Below are 21612 nucleotides of genomic sequence, written 5' to 3'. Positions count from 1 at the left end.
ATGTTCACAAGATTAGGACTCAGTGCTGCATTAAGATACCGGGTTTGCATTTAATTAAAAATATATATGTATAGTATGCTTCACAGATGGGGACTGAAACAGCAGCCAGGGTCACTTTTCTCTTCATGTAAAAAGTTGAGGTAAGGCTCTGTGATGCAAAGTAAGAAAACATTCAATGCTGCAGCCAAAACAATCTCATTTGGAATCCCAAAGGAATTTGACCCATTTGAGCAAATGCACTTTAGCCTGATTATGTAGCTGTCAATTACATTGTTGTTTCCGGCATTAAGATTCCTTGGGCTAGATTCTATACTACAACATCAACAAAAATCCACTTCAGTGAAGTGTTGTACCTTTGCCTCTCTACCAAACAAATGAATATTGCATTGAACATGCATTAGTAATCTGAGTTTTTCTATTTAATTTTGACAATCATGTACCTGGTAAGTGTCTGAAGTTCAAGGCTGAAAACGAAGATACAGTCGTTACTCAGTTATGTAATGGGAAGGATATGGCATTGTATAAACAGGCTCTGATAAATTATGAGATATTGTACTCCACTTTTCTTCTGCATACTTGCTGGGGCTGAGGGCTGTGGGCTGCTGCAGTATGCTAACATTTGTGGCCTTGACTTGCACGCCAGTACAAGCAGAACACAATGGATGAATAGGATAGCTATAATGGGACTGATGTAAATAAGGACAGACTTCAAATGTTTGAAGGTTCGGTTTAGTTATCAAAAGCTCTGAACATTTTCTCAGGGGCAACTCCATCACCATTTTTTAACTAGCTCTACCAGGGTCTCCTTTAACTTTTCACATGACTATTACATAGGTCAGTATAAAGCTATAGTCTCAGTCATTTTCCGTAGGCTCAAAGAAACTCTTTTAAATCCTTGTGAAGTGTGCTCTCACACAATCCATATTATCAAATCTTGCATGGGTCAAGATATGGAAAACTCTCTGACTCCCAGTTAGCTCATTTTCTGGTAAGCCTTTTGTATGGAAACATGCAAAATAGGTTTTTATGGCTTTCTCCTGCAATAGGGTGGGTGTGGGCTGCCCCAAGATGGAAAAAGCTATCTAGTTGTACCCCTGACTCCCAAAGGCTTAACCTAAGGAGTTTCATGCAGCAGTACCTTCCTAGGAGATAGCCTTTGATAGCTCTCCCAGCTCCCATATTAAAAATCTCTACCAGATTTCCTTTCCTTCTCTCTATAGAGAAGAACCCAGCTGACAGATAAATAAGGCTAAGCTATTGGCATGCAGTAGATCAGCTGGAGATCCTCTGTTATCCCTCAAAACCTTTGAGTAGGCAACTGGTTAACAGCCCATCCCTCCCAGATACTCAAGCCAATTAAAAATTATGCTGGGAATTTCCAAGGAAAATTCACATTTGGGTTGAGACCTAACCTGGGAAGTTTCATCACCAAGGAATGAATGTTAGGAAATTGTAAGTGAAATGAGGAGGATTCAAATAGAAGTCTGCATCTCGAATGAACTTATTTAAAGTTCTGTCTTGAAATGCCAAATCTTTGATTCATATTCCATTCATGTGCAAATACCATCAGATCTGTATCTACTTCTGAATAAAAAAGCAATTCCCACCCCCATCCACACAGATAGGACTACCTATTCAGACGTAACCCCCAAGAAGCTTACCTTGGTTCCTGGGTCTCTGTGCTTTTAACTCAGGGAGAGGTGCATTGTCCCTGGGAGGAAGGGGGACCAAGGGCTGACTCAAAGGCTGCTAGGCAACCAAAAGAGAGTGAGGAGAGACACTGTTTCGAGCAATGGGGGCCCTGCCAGCTCGAGGGAGGATAGCAGGTGTGTGTGGTTGGCCACCAATGTGCCTGCTCAGAGGAGGGGCAGTGTTTGAGAGAAAGGTGGGGTTTAGAGTCAAGTTATTGACATGTAAAAGCCCAGGAAGACAAGCTAGCTTGACCAATAAGGCAGATCCTCCCTGAGATACCCAACCCCATGAGCACTGTGAGAGGGCAGAAGCCATTTTGGAGGGGTCTGGTGCCAGCCACTGAAAGGGAAGGACTTGTTGTGGGTGAGCTCTGGAGTCCCAGGGGGCATGCAGGGATCCCCCTGAGAACTGGCCACTGTGAACCTGGAAGTAATGGCCCTCAGCTTGGTCTTTTCCCTTTTCAGGATGACTCTCAGTTTATAGAGTTTTGCTGGGAAAACTCCCCACCCAGCCAGGCTGAGTTAGCCCCTCAGCTCCCTAGATAAATCGGTTACCACACAGCAAGTTCTGCTTTGGCTGCCCGCCTGCTGTGTGTGTATCTGAGCTCTAGGGGAGGAGATTGGGAGCTAGGATTTTAGTAGAGTTATTGTGTCTGTACCTGATTCCTGCATTCCTTTGTGGTGAGGGGAAATCCTGGGAACAAGAAGAAGCCTGACTCCTGCACACAGAGGAACCCTGCTGGCTGAGATCGTCAGCCCCTCTCACAGCAGCTGAGGAATCCAGATCCATCACTGAATCTGGGGATCATTCATGGAGTTGTGAATGCACCATCTTTTAGTGAAATAGTCAGGGAAATTGTCTGGGCCCTTGTCTGCACTTACGATTCAGCAGCAGTCGTCGGGAGTTACGCAAGCTATGCAGAGTAGCTTGCATAACTCCCGTCGAATGCTGTGCTTCCCTTCTGTGCACCATCTTCACTACACTGCGCTGACGGGAACCGCATTCCCATTGACACAGCGCTACTCCACTTGAGGGGGTGGATTAACAGCGTTGACTTCTGGATCGATTGAGTGGGTCTTCACTGACCGCTCAATCGATCCAGACAGGTTGATCTGATGGACACCCTGTTCACTGGAGTGTGTCCTCAAGCCAGGAAGTAAGAGTTTGTGGATTTGATTACCTGGTGCCTATTAAACCTGTAGAGGGATTTATCATCTTATCCCAGGTGTGGAGCTTTTGGGCTTGTACTGAACCAAGTCAGTCAGGTTGCTAATTGCTGCTATCGAAAATACCGTTGTCTCGGGTCATCAAGGGCACCTATGTATTATGTGTACCAATAAAACACTAAATTTTACTCTTGCTCTATCAGGTCACATGACTGGGGAAATTCATGGGTATTATCAGCATGGACACCAGTGACCATGGGAAGTAGTGTTTTACCCTATTGTGTTATATTTACTTTCTGTTTAATATAAATTATTCTTGCAAATATATTATGTACGTTTGTGTTATTTCTTGGGAGTCTCCAACTATTTGGTAAATAAGTGCCAGGAAGGAGCAAGGGGGGTGGAGGAACTCGCAAATAAATTCATATGGGAAGAAAAGAAGGAAGTTAAATCTGCTGAGCCAGAGGTGGGATCCAGATGAACCCAGGCCTGTCCATCACAACCCATAAGGAAACTGGTGTTAAAGGAGGTAAACGGATGGAAAGGGATGCCACAAAGGGGCATCCATTCTAACAATACAAGTCCAGTATTCACCACACTCCTCCCAATGGCCTTGGTCACTCCAATTAACTTGCTTCCCTCCCTATGGAAAGACTCACCTCCCACAACTTTTCCTTCTTACTCACCTCCTTCCTCCCCACTACAGAGACCTTCTTCTACCTGACCCCTCCTGAAACCATTTCCACATAGCCAGAGACTCCCTCCCACAAATTTGTCTGACTCCTTCCCTTCTCCCCTCCATTAGAGCACTCCAGCTTGGCTAGCTAACCACTATTCCAGGTTCACATTCAGCAAATAACCAGACCAACTACTAGGGTTTCAGTAGAAAATCAAAGTATGTGTCATGCCTTTTATATATAACCATTCCCCAAGCCACATTAAAAGTACAATCTCTGTGCTACCTGCACATTTGTGAATTTCCATGTGTCTATATTTTTTCAAGCTCTGGTGGAATTAAATGAGGGGAGAATCACATACTCTTCTACATTAACATCTCAGCCATGTAAGAGAACAGGAATTTAATGCCATGGCATTATAATAACCACCTAAATTTACTGGGAACACTTATCTATTTTCTCCCAAACAGCCTCAGACATTAATCCAAATCGATCCAGCACAACAGCATGCTGTTCAAGTATTAAGGGAAACAGGCTCTGCTCTTAATACTCTAAAGTGACATTGAAATGTGTTAAGTTTGGGAGTGCAAGGACAGTGCTATATAGTGAAAATGCCACAGGATAACAAGATGGTAATGGAACTTGCAACTGAAGAAAATGAAAAACTCCAATCTAGCTAAATGCACAATGATTTTTTTTTTTTTTTTTTAAATACAAGGGAGTACTGGAGACTACATAGACATTTTCAAGCCATTCTCAGCCAAAATGCAGTATGAGATGCTGGAATCTAAGGGCCTCCTCCTGCAAACACTTTGCATGCATTTTGCATTTTGCATATATTTTTTCAGCATTGGGCACTGAAGTTGAAAGCTGATTGAAATAGCTATTTAATTAATTTTTAACTTATACTGTGGAGAGCATCGTGGAGAAAATTTCAAGTTCAAAGTATTTGATAGAAATCCAAAGAATTTATTATTAACCAGGTATCTCAATTAAATAAAATTCAGACTGATCAATCTTCTTCCCATTTTACACAAAGTCCTATTTTCCTTCTTTTCATATGTATAATTAATTTTATTGTACGCAGGATACATCTTACATTATACATCTTTTAACAGATCCTTTATAAACAGAGGTTAGTTCATCTACATAATTTTTTTGTTCACTGTTATAATGGAAGCTCCTGTAATTTAATTATTTTAATAGACATGACAAATGTGTTTGACACATGCTAGATGATGTTTTGGCTAGCGCATTCATGCATACAAAATGGACATCTCCCTTGAGAGCAGATGCATCACTGAGTACCGCTCCTGTTAAAAGGACAGTGGGTTTCATGGTGGTCTAATTAACAGATACAACAACAGTGGTAACATAAGAATAACATTTAAGCATCTGCTCAGTCTGCGTGAACTGGTTAGTTAATGCATATTTGCTTTTCAGAATTTTAAAGAACAAATAAAAATGACAAAGGGATAACAGATAATGGAAGTCATTGGAAAGATTCCCTTGACTTCAATGAGTTTTAGATCAAGCCCAAAGAGAGTTAACCAAGGAAAGACAACATATTTCACCACAAAATTCTAATGCTTCAGCAACAGTGAATCCATTTGAAATCTACAGGTGATGCCTACATTATGTCATTGTGGAAATGAGTAATTTTATTTTGCACAGTTCAGAAAAGCTCATTCTGGTTTCATGTTATGTTTGAATTCTTTTTTTTTTTTTTTTTTTCCCTCAGCATCCTGTTTACCTCAGTAATTATGCAGTCACAGTGTGAAAATATGTGCACATTCTGTTTACCTGGAAATTTCATAGAAATACTTATATTTAATGTAACAGTGCCAGGGCCTATTAAAAATGGCTCCAAAAATAGTCTGCAAAATCATATATGCATGGGCAAATAGACACCAAGGCATATAAAATGGGTAATTGATCATGTAAAAAAACCCTGTGTGCCTACAGGGGCAGAATTTGTAGTAAGTGCAGGTGTGACAAACATTCTTGAAAATTTCCCTCCACATGAAATCCCTTTCAGGACTATTTACAGTACTCAGGAAGGAAGGTGTCAGTCTAATTCCAGTTCAGGTATCCTATTGAATTTAATTCTTCTTGGCTTTTTAGTGGCAGAAAGAGACCACATCTAAGCTGAAATATACAGTGCATTGGCAGTGTTCACAGTGGTTAGAACAATACTCAGATCCAGCTACCTAAATTCCTACCTTTCTTCCCACATTCTATCTCATGGCTCTAATTCAAAATGTCACTTGGCTTTTTTTTTCTGAGATTTGACATCCCTGAATGCTCTGTGGTAGGCCCATGTCTCTGTAACCTTGGCCAGAGACCAAATTTGATGAGCTTCCAGGTGCAGTACAACACCTGTCTATTCAGATGGACCTCTGACTGACCAATGGATAACCATTGCAATAAGGTCTGAAGGAAACAGTCATGTTTCAAAGACCTATAGTACATCTAGTCAAATTTAGACTTTGATTTTAATTAATGTATGGTCAGGCACCTAAACGTTGAGGTCATGGTTGCACTAATAAGCCCTTAAATACAGATACATATAGGACCAGATCCTCAGATGGTGTAATTGACATAGTTCCATTGACTTTATTTAAATTCTGCCCTGTACACCAGCTGAGGTGTTTCACAGTGAAGTCTTTTCACAGAACATCTAGCAGACACTCACACTGGGATCTATTCTGCAAGCTGCTGATGGCCATCCATTCCCATTGAGGTATATACTATATAACTTATGGTATATAAGTTGAAGGCTCTCAGCATCTCTCTGGGTCAGGCCTTATAATAGGGATTAATGGACATTTTTAATGCAGTGAAACCAGGCGGGACTTCCATTCTATACCCACAGAAATGGAGTTTCACTATACCCAAGAGTAGTGTAACCAAATCCCAGTGTAATATTTGTAACTTCTCATCTCCATTCATCCCCATGTGCTTCCTGTGCACACAGTATATTATTCCTGATGCCCTTCTCTAAAGTGTGTGCAGATTGATTATGCGACAGTTGTGCAGAGATGGTGTCTGTGTTGTGTTGCTAGGCAACTCCTGAAAAACCAAATCCCCAAGCAGGTCACCTGCACAGGCACACCTGCCTGCAGCCCCAGCTCTGTTTGTTTAATTAAAAATCCTGCTCCTGAACAACTAGCTGACCAGAAAGTCAACAGCCCCAATCAATTATGACTACATTAACCAATATGCCCACAGTATGTTTCCATTTAATATTTCAATGAGCTGGAAACATCTCCCGTGCTGCACTCACTTTGATTGACTTCACGGAAAGAGTCTCAGAGCAAAATATGGACTGATCCTCTTGAACATTGCAGGAGTTGAAAGCAAGCTGTCAGGACTGTCTCTTCCCATTATGAATGCACCCAAGGCACAGCATCCTGCAGCCACATGACAAATACCCATAACAACAGGATTTCCTCCAAAAAATGACTGAAGTGTAATTTAATATTGGTAGAGAAGAACTGAAAATATATAGAGAAAATTTGCTTTGGTTTATTGATAAGAAAATAATGATGAGGGCTTATTCTTTCTCTTTTATACTTCCTACCTTATATGTTTTTCCTTTCATTGTTAGTACTATTGTGCTAATTTATTCCTTTCCTATAGGAAATAACGATGTAAGATCTTCAGAATTAAAGTGACATGACAAAAATATCTCTAGTGGAAGGTTTCCTAGTGGCAGATTTAGCTAGGTATGGACTATGCACTATGAAAGTGTTAGCTGCAATTCATAAAACCATGATGAACATTATAGTTGCCTTGTGTCTGTTACTGGATATATTACAGAGTAGACACTCCTAAACCCAGGAATAACTAATATTTCCATAGTAGCTTCTCTGAAGTGTTTGGAGGAATATATTTGTATTACAGTAGCAATCAGAAGCCCCGGTTAGGATCATGGCATCATTGTGCTGGAAGCTGTCCAAACATAAATATGGAACAGTCTCTGCTCCAAAATATTTGCAATCTAAAGAGGAACAAGGTACAACTGGGGAGTTGTAAAACACAATATGAAGGAAGGAAGAGGAAGATGAATGTGACTTATAAAAACATAGTGCTGTCTATACAGTAGGTAGAGTATCCATTTGAAGGCCTCAAAGATTTTTTCTTTTAGTAGAATAAGTGGACATGAAATACGGATGAATCACTAACAACTTACCTTATTAGGCAATTTACCATGGGCATAATGGTAAATGTTGGTCTTAAGAAGAAAACTGAAGAAGAATATAATAGTGGCTGATGATTTGACTGCAACTGTACAGGCTTTAGTACAGCAGAAGTTAATAGGCACATACTATTAACTTAAAGTAATATAAAGCGATAATGAAAGCAGCATTTTCTCTTCTTTAAAGCAGCCTGTACAAATAACATGTAATATGATGCCTATAGGTAGTGGTGGGGATTGAATTCCACACCTCAATCTACAACCATAAACCACTACTGGTTGAGCCAAAAAAAAAAAAAATACTTTGCTCAGTTTGCTAAAAGACTGTAACAGATTCTTAAACTTCTATGCATTCCAACCATTAGAGGGGGACAGTGCGCCATAATGCATAAACAAACATTTGCAGTTATGACATAATATTTTTATCTGTGATCATTCCCATTTTACAATTTGCATGATCATCCTTCCCAACTCAGCAACAAAGCTGGGCAAAATTTTTTAATCTCCGCTTTTTGGGGGCAAAAAATCCAGATTCCGAAATACCAAAATGTTTCACAAATTAGTGTTGGCTTTGCCAAACTGTTCATTTTGAAATAAATAAATAAATAAATAAACCCAAAAACAATTCATTTTGATGTTTTTGTTTCTTTCAGTTTTTTCACATTGGGTCTTTCTCCATCTGGGCTCCATTTCTCCAGTAGGCTACAGAGTCATTCTCTCCCTCTTATGCAATGAATATTTAAGTATTTTATATAAAGCGGAACAATTTGAACTCCCCCATAGCTTATGGATAGGCCATTCACGTAGGTTTATGGGACACTTGTGTTCAATTTCCTGCTCTATATCAGACTGAGTAGGAATTTGAAACTGGTTACCAACGTCCACTATCAGTGCTCCAACCAGTGGGCATTGGGTATAAATGGAAGTACCACACCCATCACAGCCTGCCGTAGGCACCTAACTCCAAGAGAAGTTCCACTGCTGAGAATCCCAAGTGGAGAGAGGCACCTCCCTCTGGCTCAAATGTAGGGACATAACTCTGTTGAGGATGCGGGGGGGAGGGGAGGGGGTGTAATGCTTAGGCCCCACCCCTCACTTTGGCATTTCCTACTGGCTCATTTTGATGGCAGCCAACTCAGATTGCTGGCTTCTGTGTGTTCCTTTTTAGGTACCTAACGCTTCTCATGCATTGTATGCAGAGCTTGGACACCTCACTTGGGACTGTGACTTGCACTTGGCAGCAGCGCATCTAGAAGCGGCAACACTGAACCTAAGTCCCTTTTATAAATCTAGCCTTGGGTGTGTTTTTAGCATAGTCATCAATAAAAGGTGTTCACTCACTGTATTTCAACTTCTGCATCATATAACACATTGAAGCTTCTTTTAAGTTTCAAAGTAACAAATGAGAGAATTGCACTCATAAATACACAGTATAAAGCATAACCCCTTTTCAATCACATTTATGGGAAGATCACAGAAAGAAAGATAGGTTAGGGAGTAGGATGTGAGTCATTCAACTATAAGTCTCAGGCGTAAATCTAGCCTACTAGACATCAAGGGTGAAATCTGGGTCCCATTGAAATCAATGGCAAAACTCCCATTGACTTAAATGGAGACAGGATTTCACCACATATTACCAGTAGGGGAGTGATCATGCAAAGAAAGTGCAGTAAGATTGATATGGAGTAACTATGGTAATGATTTTATTTTCTCAGAACAGGCCCAGTGTGAACAGATGGTTCCAAAAGCCCAAGGAGACTCAGTCAGAGCTTAAGGACTCATGCAGTTAGTAAAGTACAATGCCTTTTCTTCAACCAGCTTCCCTCTAAAGTGGCTAATATGAAATGGGATGCTGGTGTCAATTTACTTTCTTGTGGGCAAGTGTCCACATCAGAAAGAAATTTCCACCCTCATTTTATTTATTATATATATGTAGGCACCCTGTATTAGAAGGGCCTCCAAACTTAATGGAGAGTGATTCAGTTGGGAAGATTCTGAGTGTCGCAATCCAACTTTGGAGACTACAACTCCCATTATGGGGAAGAGAAAGACTTCCGCTTCCAAGGGATGCAGTGAAAGCATGTGATCCATCTGGGAGGGGAACTGAGATTCTTGTCAGGGGAGGGGAGATTGTTTGAGGCATCTGTCCACGCAGGAGCTGCTGCTAAGCTACTGATAGGCCATGTCTATACTGACGGTGGCAAATTCAACGCCGCCAGATCGATCTTTCTGGATCGATTGAGCAGTCAGTGTAGACCCGCTCAATTGATCAGGAAGTCGATGCTGGTAAACCACCCCTTCAAGTAGTGTAGCGCTGCATTAACGGGAACAGCAGCGCAGTGTAGACAGTGCGCAGAAGGGAAGCAGAGCAGTCGACATGAGTTACACAAGCTACTCTGCATAGTTTGCGTAACTCCCGTCGACTGCTGCTGAATCTCCACGTAAGTGTAGACCAGCCCATAGAAAGCCAGAAGCTCCTGCTGAGAGTCTGCTGCGGCTTCAACCAAGCAGGGAGCCTCAAAGGCTGTTGGAGGGCTTCACTGGAACCAGGGCAGAGATTGTTGCTGTGCTCAAAACTGACTGAGGTTGGCTTGCAGTGAAGGCAGTGTGAGTAACAATCACTTTTGTTGTTTGGGAAAGTGCTTGCGAGGTAAGAGGGATAGCGAAGAGACTGTATGGGGTTGCCTGAGTGTGAGAAGAAACAGTGTTCTTATTTTCTAACAAGGATCCAAGGTTCCTGACTTCTGGTTAAAACAACTCCCATGTTCAGAGAGTTGTGCAGCATGGAATGATCCCAAGTTACAATTGCTCTGCCCTGTGTTGCCTTATCTGGACTGCTTTACTGGACCAACAGAGTGGCTGAGCTGGCCCCAGCTTCAAAAATCTTCAAGCGTGTCCACATAAGCATTTAGAACTCTGAATTCAAAGTGCACACTCCAGAGTGGGATAAATGGTGACCGTGTAAATGTAAGCTGATTAAGTTTAATTTACTACTGTATATTGCATTTATTAATTGAATTACTGAAGTTCCCTCTGATTATTTAAATTGATTGTGACATTTTAATTAATCTCAATCTGTTATATCATGTATTTTTCCGTTAAGTAAAGGTGTGTTAACTCTAATCTAAGTGTATATTGGGTGTATATTGTTTATAACTGGTACTTTTGAGTTAAACATATTGCATAGATTATCTCAGGTCTATTCCTGGAGGCTTCCAAGGCATGCCATCGAAGAGGGCATAAATCTGTATAGGGCTAAGTCAGATGGAGGCACTGGTGATATTAATTTCCTTTGCAAGTAAAAAGGACTACAGCACACAGGTGGATAGAGGATTCCCACTTATCCAACATCACCACTGGGAAACTCAGGATTTCCTTTACTGTCAACAACATCAAATGCCGGGCACACAGGTGAGTGTTGCCTGCTCCTGATTAACCCAGGGAGGAAAGCAGGAGGTTACATGTGTATCTAGTTTTTAAGAACAGTCAATGTTTACTTAGTGCTTTCAGGAGATTTTATAATAAAATAAAACTTATAGTATGGACAATCCCAGAAGGGGCCCAGGAGGGCTTATTTCTTGCACCATATTCGCCAGAGTCAGAATTGGATACACAAGTACCTACCACTTAGGAGCCTGAGCCCATATAGGTAGGAGAGAAACTCCACCCTAAGCAAAGGGCACAGGTGCAACAATTAGTCACTGCATTCTTGATGGTATTTCTGTCCCTGCTGGGGTAGACACATCTAACCCAACACCATGTCCAGATGGAGCCAGGGCAGTAAGTAACTCCACCCTCTTCCCCAGAAGATGCATGAGGTAGTGAAGCAAGAGCTTCAGGCTATGTTGGAACTAGGCATCATCAAGTAATCCCACATTGACTAGCAAAGTCCAATAGTATTAGTCCCCAAACCAGATGGAAGTACCCGATTCTGCATTGACCACTGGAGGGTCAATGCCATTTCCAAGTTCAATGTTTATCCCATATCTTTGCATGAACTCCTAGACCATCTGGATGGGGCCAAGTATATCACCACATTAGACCTCATGAACCAGTACTGGCAAATCCCACTCATGTCAAAGTTCTGAGACCTTTTTCCACAGCCTTTGAGATACACCAGTTCAAACCATCCCTTTTGGCTTCCACAGAACCTCCACCATCTTAGTAGCTGATGGACTGGGTCTTCCATCCACATGGTTCATACAACAATGCCTGTTTAGCCAGGACGGAAGACCTATCTAGAACAAGTGACTGTTATCATCCGATCTCTAAAGGAAGCTGGGCGGACAGTGAACCCAGCAAAAATGTAGAAAAGGGAGGAAACTACTTACCAGAGATATATGCTGGGGCAGGACTAGGTCCAGTGTTGACAAACTCCAGGCCTTAAAATCCTGCCCTGTCCCAGAAATGAAGAGACAGATTCAGAGGTTTCTAGGGCTTGTGGGCTATTATTGCAGATTTGTGCCCTATTCACTGACCTGATTAAAGGTAATGGCCCTAAAAGAGTCCACTGGTCTGAGGAAGACCTTCCAGACACTGAAGGATTGCCTATGTAGGGTACCAGTCCTGTATGGTCCAGATTTCTCAAAGGAATTCATGGTATAAACAGATGCTTTGGAAATAGGGTTTGGGGCCATGTTCTCTCAAGAAATAGGTGGAGAGGATCATCCAGTGCTGTATATAAGGCAGAAGCTATTTTCTAGGAAAAAGACCGACTCTGTTATTGAGAAAGAGGGCTTAGAAGTGAAATGGCCAATAGATGTGCTCCAATATTAGCGCCTCAGGAACCAATTCATCCTAGTCATGAACATGTCCCGCTCAGGTGACTAAATGCCATGAAAGACATGAACCCTCAGTTACCACAATGGTTTCTGTCCCTCCAGCCGTACTGTTTAAAGGCTCAACTTTGAGAAAAGAAGCACACCAAAATATGGATTTTTTTCTTGGGAGGGGGAAGGAGCTGTCCTCCACTACCAGTACTGTTTTGAGGAGGACAATGTGTGCTGGAATATACAGACCCCACACTGGCCAGGAAAGAGTTAATTAGAGCCTACAGGCCCAATCAGCCCCACCCTATTACACCTATGCAAAGATCAAGCCTGGAGGGAGAAGAGAAGAGAAGAAAAGCCCAGCTCAGTGGTGACTGATAGAGAGGAACAGACCTCTCGAGCTAGTGCTGGGAAGGAAGGACCAACCGGGGCTAGAGACTCCTAACTATCTAAGACTTCTTGGGCAAGTAGGCCTGGGGAGGAACCTTTTTGTTTCTTTTTTCCCCTATAACTAGTTTGGCTTTCCTTTGTTTTGGGGAAGAGTCAGCTGGAAAAGAGACTGCAACAAGATGAACTGAACTGAACAATAGATCTCCAGGCCTTCAGTCAGAGTCCCTGGGCTGGAATCCAGAGTAGAGGGCAGGCCTAGCTCCCCCTTCTGGCCCACCTTGGACAGGGCATGAAAACCCCTGGAGCCATGAGCTGACAGATCCTGAAGGCCTGAAGTTTGGCCTAACCTCCAGCATTATGCTGCCAGACTATTGGTATGGTGGACTCAGGTTGCCCCAAAAGGGGCAGGACTTAAAATGACTGGGCTGGAAGGCCAAGTCCTAGGAAGAGGCAGATCACTGCAGACTCAGAGCCACTGTTGGCAGAGCATGACAAAAGAGGAGAGTTTCTAAACCACACCCAGCTACCAGGGAGTACTCCTGCAATGAGTAGATCCTTCCAAGGGAACAGGGCAAAAGAAGGGGCACACAGTTTAATATAGGGTTCTATCTGGTACAATATCATGGCAGAGAGTATGGAAACTTGTCAGAAATACATGTGATGAAAGGTGTAGAGTTATTACTTTGTGATAGGAAAGGAAAAAGGAAACTGCCATGTCCCAGTCTTAGTTCTAGGCTGGATTCACCAATTCTATAAGAGAAACAAATGAGTTATCAAGGACTGCTCTTCTGTATGAACACCTCCTGTTGCATTATTATTAACTCCATATTTTCCATGGTTATTATACACATGCTAGCTTTGCCATCACTTCAACACCCTACCTTTTAGTTTTCTACTCTCCTGATGATTTTCATGCTTCCTGATAAGTGAGTAAGAAAGCCAACGTCCTTTGTTCAAAAGCACCGTTTCTTTTATTATTCCCAATATAATGCGACATAGTAACACTGCATATCATATGTGTGACCCGTCCGTGCCTAGGGTTGCCACCTGAAAATGCCAAGGTCAGTGCAGGCTACAGAAGGAGAGCAGATTCTCCCAGCACTGGTGGGTGACACTGAAGTCAGACTTCCCAACCAGCCACAAATAATGCTTCTGATTCCCCACACTGGTTATCAAGAAGCTAACACAAAAATATAGACCCCCCTTTACTGCATTTCAGTCTCTGGCTCCCAAACAGCCACTACATCCAGTAAAGAGATAAGTTATTTAAAACTCTGTGCTCTTTACCGAAAAGGTTCTCCTGACCCCAAAGGGTCAGCCACATTACCAGATCAATATAAGTTTGGATCTTACCCAAAATACCATGATTCCAGCCAATCCTTTAGTAACTAAAACAGAAGGTTTATTATAAAAGGAAAGAAACAAACCATAAGAGAAATGTTAACTGATTAAAGCAATCACATACAAATGATTTGAAAGTCCATATATATATATCAGGTTTCTAGTAGAATTGTGAAGTTTGCAGGCTTGTATAGTCCCTCTGGTGTACATCCCAGTACCTGGATGGGTCTCAGTCCTTTGTTTCACAGCTTCAGTTGTAGATGAATTGATCGAGAGGAATGAAGATTAAATAGTCCATGTGCAGAGTTTGTTCAAATTCTCCTATGAGAATTAGCAGGGTGATTCCAGGCTGGTGCTGGGATCTCAATCTTGCAATCAAACTTTCCCTGACAAGCTTGGACAGATTTGAGTCTTGTGTAAATCCATGCAGGCTGACTGATACTTTCTTGACAGCAGATATCTCCTTGAACAATTAATAGATGATTACTTGGGACTCTGAAGTACCATCTCCCATGTCCTGAGCACACCCGTAATTAGTTACATTAGCACAAGGTAATTGGCCATTTACAAAGCATTCACAGGTGTTTACTACTTAAACTTCAAAGAGAAATACAACAATAGTATTGTTACATTAAAAGTTCCATCTAAATGTTTATATGTTCCTTTTGAATTCTTAATCAATAGAACAGTGACAGACAGGAAAGCAGTTTATCTACTTAGCTAACCTCTAACAAGAGATACATAAATAACATCAAATAACTACCAACAATACACTTGCATATCAAAGCTCTAGTCTACTTATAAGGAATGACCCTCACTACTATTGTATTTTCCTATAATATATCTTGAAAGGTCAGAGTTAGACCATGCAACTTGCAAAGTTGCTTGGCTGTTTTGGGCCTAACGTCACAATATGATTATGTCAAAATATATATGACTAATAAAAAGATTCATCTGTTTCTTAGCTCTACAGAACAACAGAGCAAGGTCAACACGAGTAGCAGCCTGGCTTTTATGATCCCTGATTAACTCCTTCTTTGAATTATATTGGAATGTTAGTTATGCTCCTATCCTACATCATGGTGCCCACATCCCTGTGATGTGAATGAACATGTGAATAAATCTCATGATATGTTACAAGGTATCGTGACACGTCGCACAGTACTTCCATTCTGGGTCATAACCTGGATATGTTCATTTTAAAGCTAAATGTGCTCAAGCTGAATGAAATCAGAGAGAAGAATCAGTGAAAAAAATACTGTCTTCATTCATGATGTCACACCATCTGTAGCTATGTGGTCCATAACATAGGGCAGTAAACATAGGATTTTATTCCTGTTCCTGCCACTGACTTGTTGTGTGGTCTTGGCTAAGTCTCTGTGTCTTAGTTCATTTTCCCATGTTACAATCTGAAAAATGTTCTGTTCTCCCTCATTCTAACATTGAAACCTGTAATCAGCTGCACATTTTCTTAAAAAAGATGGGAAGCTACAAGCTATATTTCAACTTTGTGAATGTTGTATTGGTGCACACACTAATAGGATGATCTTGCGGTCTTCAGATAAAAAATTGATTCTCTCACTGCCCTTTTAAATTTACCACCAACATAATTTTTTCTGCCTCTTTTTATAAACCCATCCAAAAATCTGTAGACCTCAGCAAAGATGCAGCAGTAGCTAGCAGTAGTGATTAGAAACAAAGTTCTGCTCACTTTTGCAAAGTGAAGGTCAACCACACATAAAGTTCTGTAAAATTTGACAATGGGAAGATCAAGGGATTGGTACATTTGGAGGATGTGAAAAGCATGTTATTAAAAAGAAACCTCAGAGAACAAAATCCAGATGTATAAAATCCATGTCAATGTACAATTAAAACAATGCATTATTTCCTCATTTAATGCCCCAGCTTCTGGAGTCATGTAATTACATAAGAACCTACTCACAAGTAGTCAAACCAGGAACAGTCTTGTAAATAGAATGAGCAGAATTTGGCCCAAGGAGAACAGTACTATACTTAAGGTAGTTTAATGAAAGAAAAAATATGAAAAGAAGGCATCAGAGAGCTTATGGCACAATGGGTTAATTCACCTCTGGATACCATTCAACATATACCTAGTATCTATGGCAGCACTGGGATAAGCAGAAAAATCACATATTTCTGCTTGAAATGTCACCAAACCTATAGTGAAGAACAGATTGGCTATGTAGTGTCAGCAACCTGATTTGTTATGATGACCCCATGTGTCTGGCTTGTGAAACATGGGAAGAGTTAGCATATGGTTCTGTCTAAAAGTACTGTGATTTCCTACTGAAAAATATTACTGAAAGCTATAGATGCTCAGGCAACAATTATTTGTGTTTGGTGACCTCTATGCCCCAGTAAATAATATACTCATTTCAATGGTTTTATATCTCTTTTCACATTAAAAGAATAGACTGATCAGAAAACTTTTGCTTGTACAATTTAAAAAGCAGTCAGTAAATAACCAAACCCCCTATTTGCAGAAAAAAGGGAACCAGGAACCAGAAACCTTCTCCTATGTCTTCGTGCCTATCTTCATGAACCCATAGAAAAAAGAACTCAGTAAAGGCTTCTATGGCTACATGAATCTTGCAGAATCCCTAAAGGTCAGCATGTAATGAGAACTGATACCCTGCAAACAAAATTACTATAAAAAAATCACACACACACACATTGAGCATGGGCTAGAACCCTGACCATTCAGCTCTGAGCATATAGACCTCTTTCATTAGAATTAAGAGTGATGTCCTTCAGCATCCAGTAGTAGAAAGGCCCTGGTCCTTTCTGTGGGATAGCCAATTTTAAAGGAAGTTAATACAGTCCAATAAGCCTTGGGTTCTGTTGCAACAACAAAGGGAAGGAGTTCCCAATTAAAGGGCTATTTTAAAGGTAGCCAGAAACCATGTAGTGCCCTAGAAATCAAAAATGGAAGCAGGGACGTAATAGGAAGTGGAATAAGTGACCTTCCCGGAGAACAGCAAATGGGTCAGATTAGATTATCTACTTCCATACAGCCAGATGGATGTGCTGGACTGCAGCATTTTGCTACTTCTCCCATAAAACTATGCGTTTCTAGTTCTGAACATAGGTACTGATAGCCAGGCCCACCTAGGCTGATTAGATTAGATTCAGCATTTCTCAAATGGAGCCCTCTCCTATGTATTTCATCCTACCCATGTTTACAATTAAAAATGTATGCTGTATACTAATACCAAGACAATGATTTCAGGGTAAAGGACAGGCTAGGGGTAGGGGAAGGCCAAAGAGAGAGAGACAGCAAGGATAAGATTGTGAACTATCTGTCTCCCTTTGTGGCTTCCTGAGATCCCTGTGCACATAGACTGTGATGACTATTATGGTTTGTGATAACCATAACTGAGTATGAGCCTCATCAACAGGAATATGAGACTCCATTGCAGCACAATTTTCTGCGGTCTGCTTTCCTGAGTTCTTTTCCCACATTCCCCTTTTCTTTACTGCTTCCCCCAGAAGAGCTCTGTATGTTCAAAGGCTGCTTTTACCTTACAAGTGAGAAAGAGTTTGATGGTCTTACTGTGTTCCCTACTGTTCATTTGTTAGATCATAAGAGTCATCACATAATATTGGCAAATCAGCACAACTGGAAGCCTCTGTTCATGACAAGCCAAAGACTGGAACAACAGGACTGTTATAGGTTCAGATTGAGATATATCAACTAACCCGTGTGGAGGATTTTGAATAGTACCTTCTATACTACACAGCATGCCAGATTCAGATTAGTATTATTAGTCTCTCTGATTAGCAACTACATTCTCTGTTTTTCCTGAAATGTGTGTGTGTTAAACATGTAAAAACACCTTGTGATAAGCACTGCAGTGTAATGTTAACTAGATGGATTGTTGCAACAAAAATTAGCAAAGACAGGAAGAAAAGTCTTGTAGTCTAAGAACAAGGACTGGGAGGCAGTTAATCAGGATTTTACTTCTGGCTTTGATACTTTCATCCTTGAACTTTACACTCTCTGTGTCTCAGTCTCCCTCTCTGTACAATAAGGTCAATAAGAGTTACCTACCTCACAAGGGCAAAACAAATCTTAGTTAACTGATGTTTGTAAAATGGTTGGAAATCCCTGGATGGAAGGATAGAAATGCAAAGTATATTTTACTTACTGTTGAAAACTGCATATTTTATGATGCATAGTGCACATTTCTCCATCAGACATAAACTTAATCTGCATATTCCACACTTATGCCCCTGCAAAATGACTAAATTTTCTAGAGATTGCTGATGTGGTCAGCTGTGGCTAATGTCTCCAAACATCCTTCCTGGAATATTCTTATATGGGTAGCTAGCCTCCCCCAAAAGCGAACACATCCACCATGGGTAGATTGTGATATCAAGTGTAAATAGTACTTTACACCAATATGGCTACTTGACGAGTAACAGACTACTTAACATCCGCAAGAGTTTCATGATCTATCCTCATATGACGTGTGGATGTTGAAGAATGACCACGAAAAGAACCCTGTCAAGTGAGAATGCTGCCAACTCATCCATACAGCAACTTACATGAGTTATAACTTGGCACGTATGATTGTCCATGAAGAAGACTCAATCATAGATTACTTCTGGTTGACAAGAGTTGAGCAGCTAGTACCCACAGCGTTGTGTGGAAAAATCAGAGTGACTAACAGTCTTTTCTGTTATGATTTTATTTACAGATACTCTACAATTCAAATACTAATAAGCAAAAGAAGAGGGTACACAAGTCACCATTGTAACAACAACTTGGATGTTGGAGCATTCCAGACTTTTAAAAGTATTTGTTACTTCATATGACATACTGTAAGGGCACCTATTTTTATGAAGAAGGTGAATGGCAGATAGTTGATACACTTAGAGGAGAATGCAATGGGGAAAAAGATAAAGGGAGGTGAGGTCTCTTTATTTTTTAAGTCCTATAAATGTTTTTGTGCTTGGGGTCATAATTCATCATTTTGTAATGTACATATAGGTAAGATAAGTACATTTTATTAAAAAATAAGTAAGTACTTGTATAAAATCTCAATAGATCAATCAAAAGCTGCCCATAAAGAAAGAAGAATTTAGGGGAAACCAATTCTGTTTTAAACACCAGAAGGATGATTCATTGCTTCTTGATGTAGTAGTTTTGGACAACTCCCTTTTTGAAATCAGAAATTAGCTTTGTTCATTGCCTCATTAGTGTGCTGAGCATGAAAATAGGGTCTAATATAATGGAACAAACTGCTTGCCCCATGAGCTGATTACATACTTTGCACGAAGTGTGCTGATTCTTTTATTATCATAGAAGGCTGAATATAAAAACAATAAAAAACACCTCTGTTACTGAAACTTGACTGCTTTTGTCTGATATTTCCTCCTTATGAATCTCTGCCTTTTATTTGAAATCTCATAGTAAGATCACGTACTGGTACTCAATCCATAGTAACACATTATAGTGCTGTGCAATTTTCATTAGTTCTATCATTTCAGTACCAAATGAGCGTTGTCCACTCAAGAGTGAGAATTGTTGTGGGAATGTTTAGCTAGTCAGACTGCTTAACTGGCAGAGTGTAGTAAAAGATGTAGTCTTGTGTAAACAAAATTGCCACAAAACTATGTTTAAATGTTGATATTTTAATTTGGTCTGTTAAAAGTATATGGAAGGGGCAGTCTATAAGGGCAGGGGAGGGGCAAATTCTCCTCAGAATTTCACCTGTGTGTAAAGTTAAAAAAAGCCACTCTATGTATCTATGTAGTGCCTAGCACAATGGGGGCTCTGATTCTTCAGCAGTGCCCTTAGGCATTACTGCAATACAAATAACAAAGTTAAGAGATGAATAAAGCTGACATGTTCCAGCCACTGTTCTCCTCTAGCTTTTCATCCAAATTCTGCTAACCTTTAAAAATTTCAGATCAGCAATTACACCTTTTCTACACTCTTTCAGACAGACATCTCAAAAAGAATGTAGCCAGAAGGAAAAAATATGGGTATGTCATATCCACAATCAGCCTCCTTCATGCTGGCTCCCGTAAACAGGTATAGAAACTATCTAGTTCTCATTCCCGCTCAGAACAGGTACAAAGCAGATGAAGTTCACACCAGAAAGCCTTCCCCTACCTGCTCAGCTGCTGAACAACATCTTGTTCCCTCTGTGTCCATTGCAGCACATCCAGGACCTTATCCACAGCCCACTGAAGTCAATGGAAAGACTCCCATTAACCTTAGTGCACTTTGCATCTGGTCACAATGGACAATTAGGACAACTGCTGAAGTTGCCCACTAGTGGGCCGATCCTACTCTCATTGAAGTTATTTGCAAAGCTTGTGACTTCAGTGATGGTCCCTGGATACCTAAAGTAGATGTTTTGTCATTGGATATTAGATTTATACACACACATGTGTATGTGTATCCATTATGCTTATTGGCATTTTAAAAATTGCTATGTATGTTGATAGGCACAGTGAATGCACTTAACACACAAATACAGTCAAAAGCAACAAGACAAGCAAGAACATTTAAATTAAATGACTTTACAATGAATGGAGAAACCAGAAAGAAAATTAATCTTCTTTATTTTGGGAAAGGCCTCTCTTACAACATGTGTGTGTGTGTGTGTGTGTGTATGTGTGTGCCTCTATACTGCTAATGTTTTAGAGATATTACCCTGGAATTAGAATTGCTTAGTATTATGCCCTTTAGATAACAAGATCTTAGCTTCTCTTAATGTTCTTCTGAAATAAAGTGTGCTGGTCCAAAAGTCATTGAAGTCATTTGAAAAATCCCCACTGGCTTCAGTGGGCTTTGGAAAAAGCCCTAAATACAACAGAATCTGTGAATAAAGGAGATTTTTCCACACAAAATAAATTTTCTCTTCATCAGTGAATCAAACAGGGCAAGATCTTCAGCTAGTATAAATTGGTGATGTCAGTGGAGCTATGCCTATTTACACCAGCTGAGGATCTGTTCCACAATAATCATGTGTGTGTGTATATACATATATATATGAATGATGATGGCCCTGCAGATTTTCTGATGAATAGGTTGCCCAGGTGTGGAACCAAAATTCAGGCCTGGCCCACCATGGCATCTACAAATTTATGCTATAAAGTAAATTATGTATATTTTTTGTTCAATATGACACCAATTAATTAAATGGGATTTTAAATTATGAATACCAAAGCCAGACAGGTCATATTAGATAATTCAATTTTATTTTACAGTAATTGGTTACGCAAATTATTATTGTATTATTTAGAACCTCTTGATTTTCAGTGGAAGTCCTTACATATTTAATTAACCATGAGTACAAAATTACTTTAGCAAAGCAAAGCCGTTAAACAACTCTGTATAC

This window comes from Emydura macquarii, unplaced genomic scaffold (genome assembly GCF_026122565.2).
Source record: "Emydura macquarii macquarii isolate MOO-44397 ecotype Brisbane River unplaced genomic scaffold, CSIRO-AGI_Emac_v2 contig_2636, whole genome shotgun sequence".
NCBI classification, from domain to species: Eukaryota; Metazoa; Chordata; order Testudines; family Chelidae; genus Emydura; species Emydura macquarii.
This window is presented reverse-complemented; position numbering follows the sequence as displayed.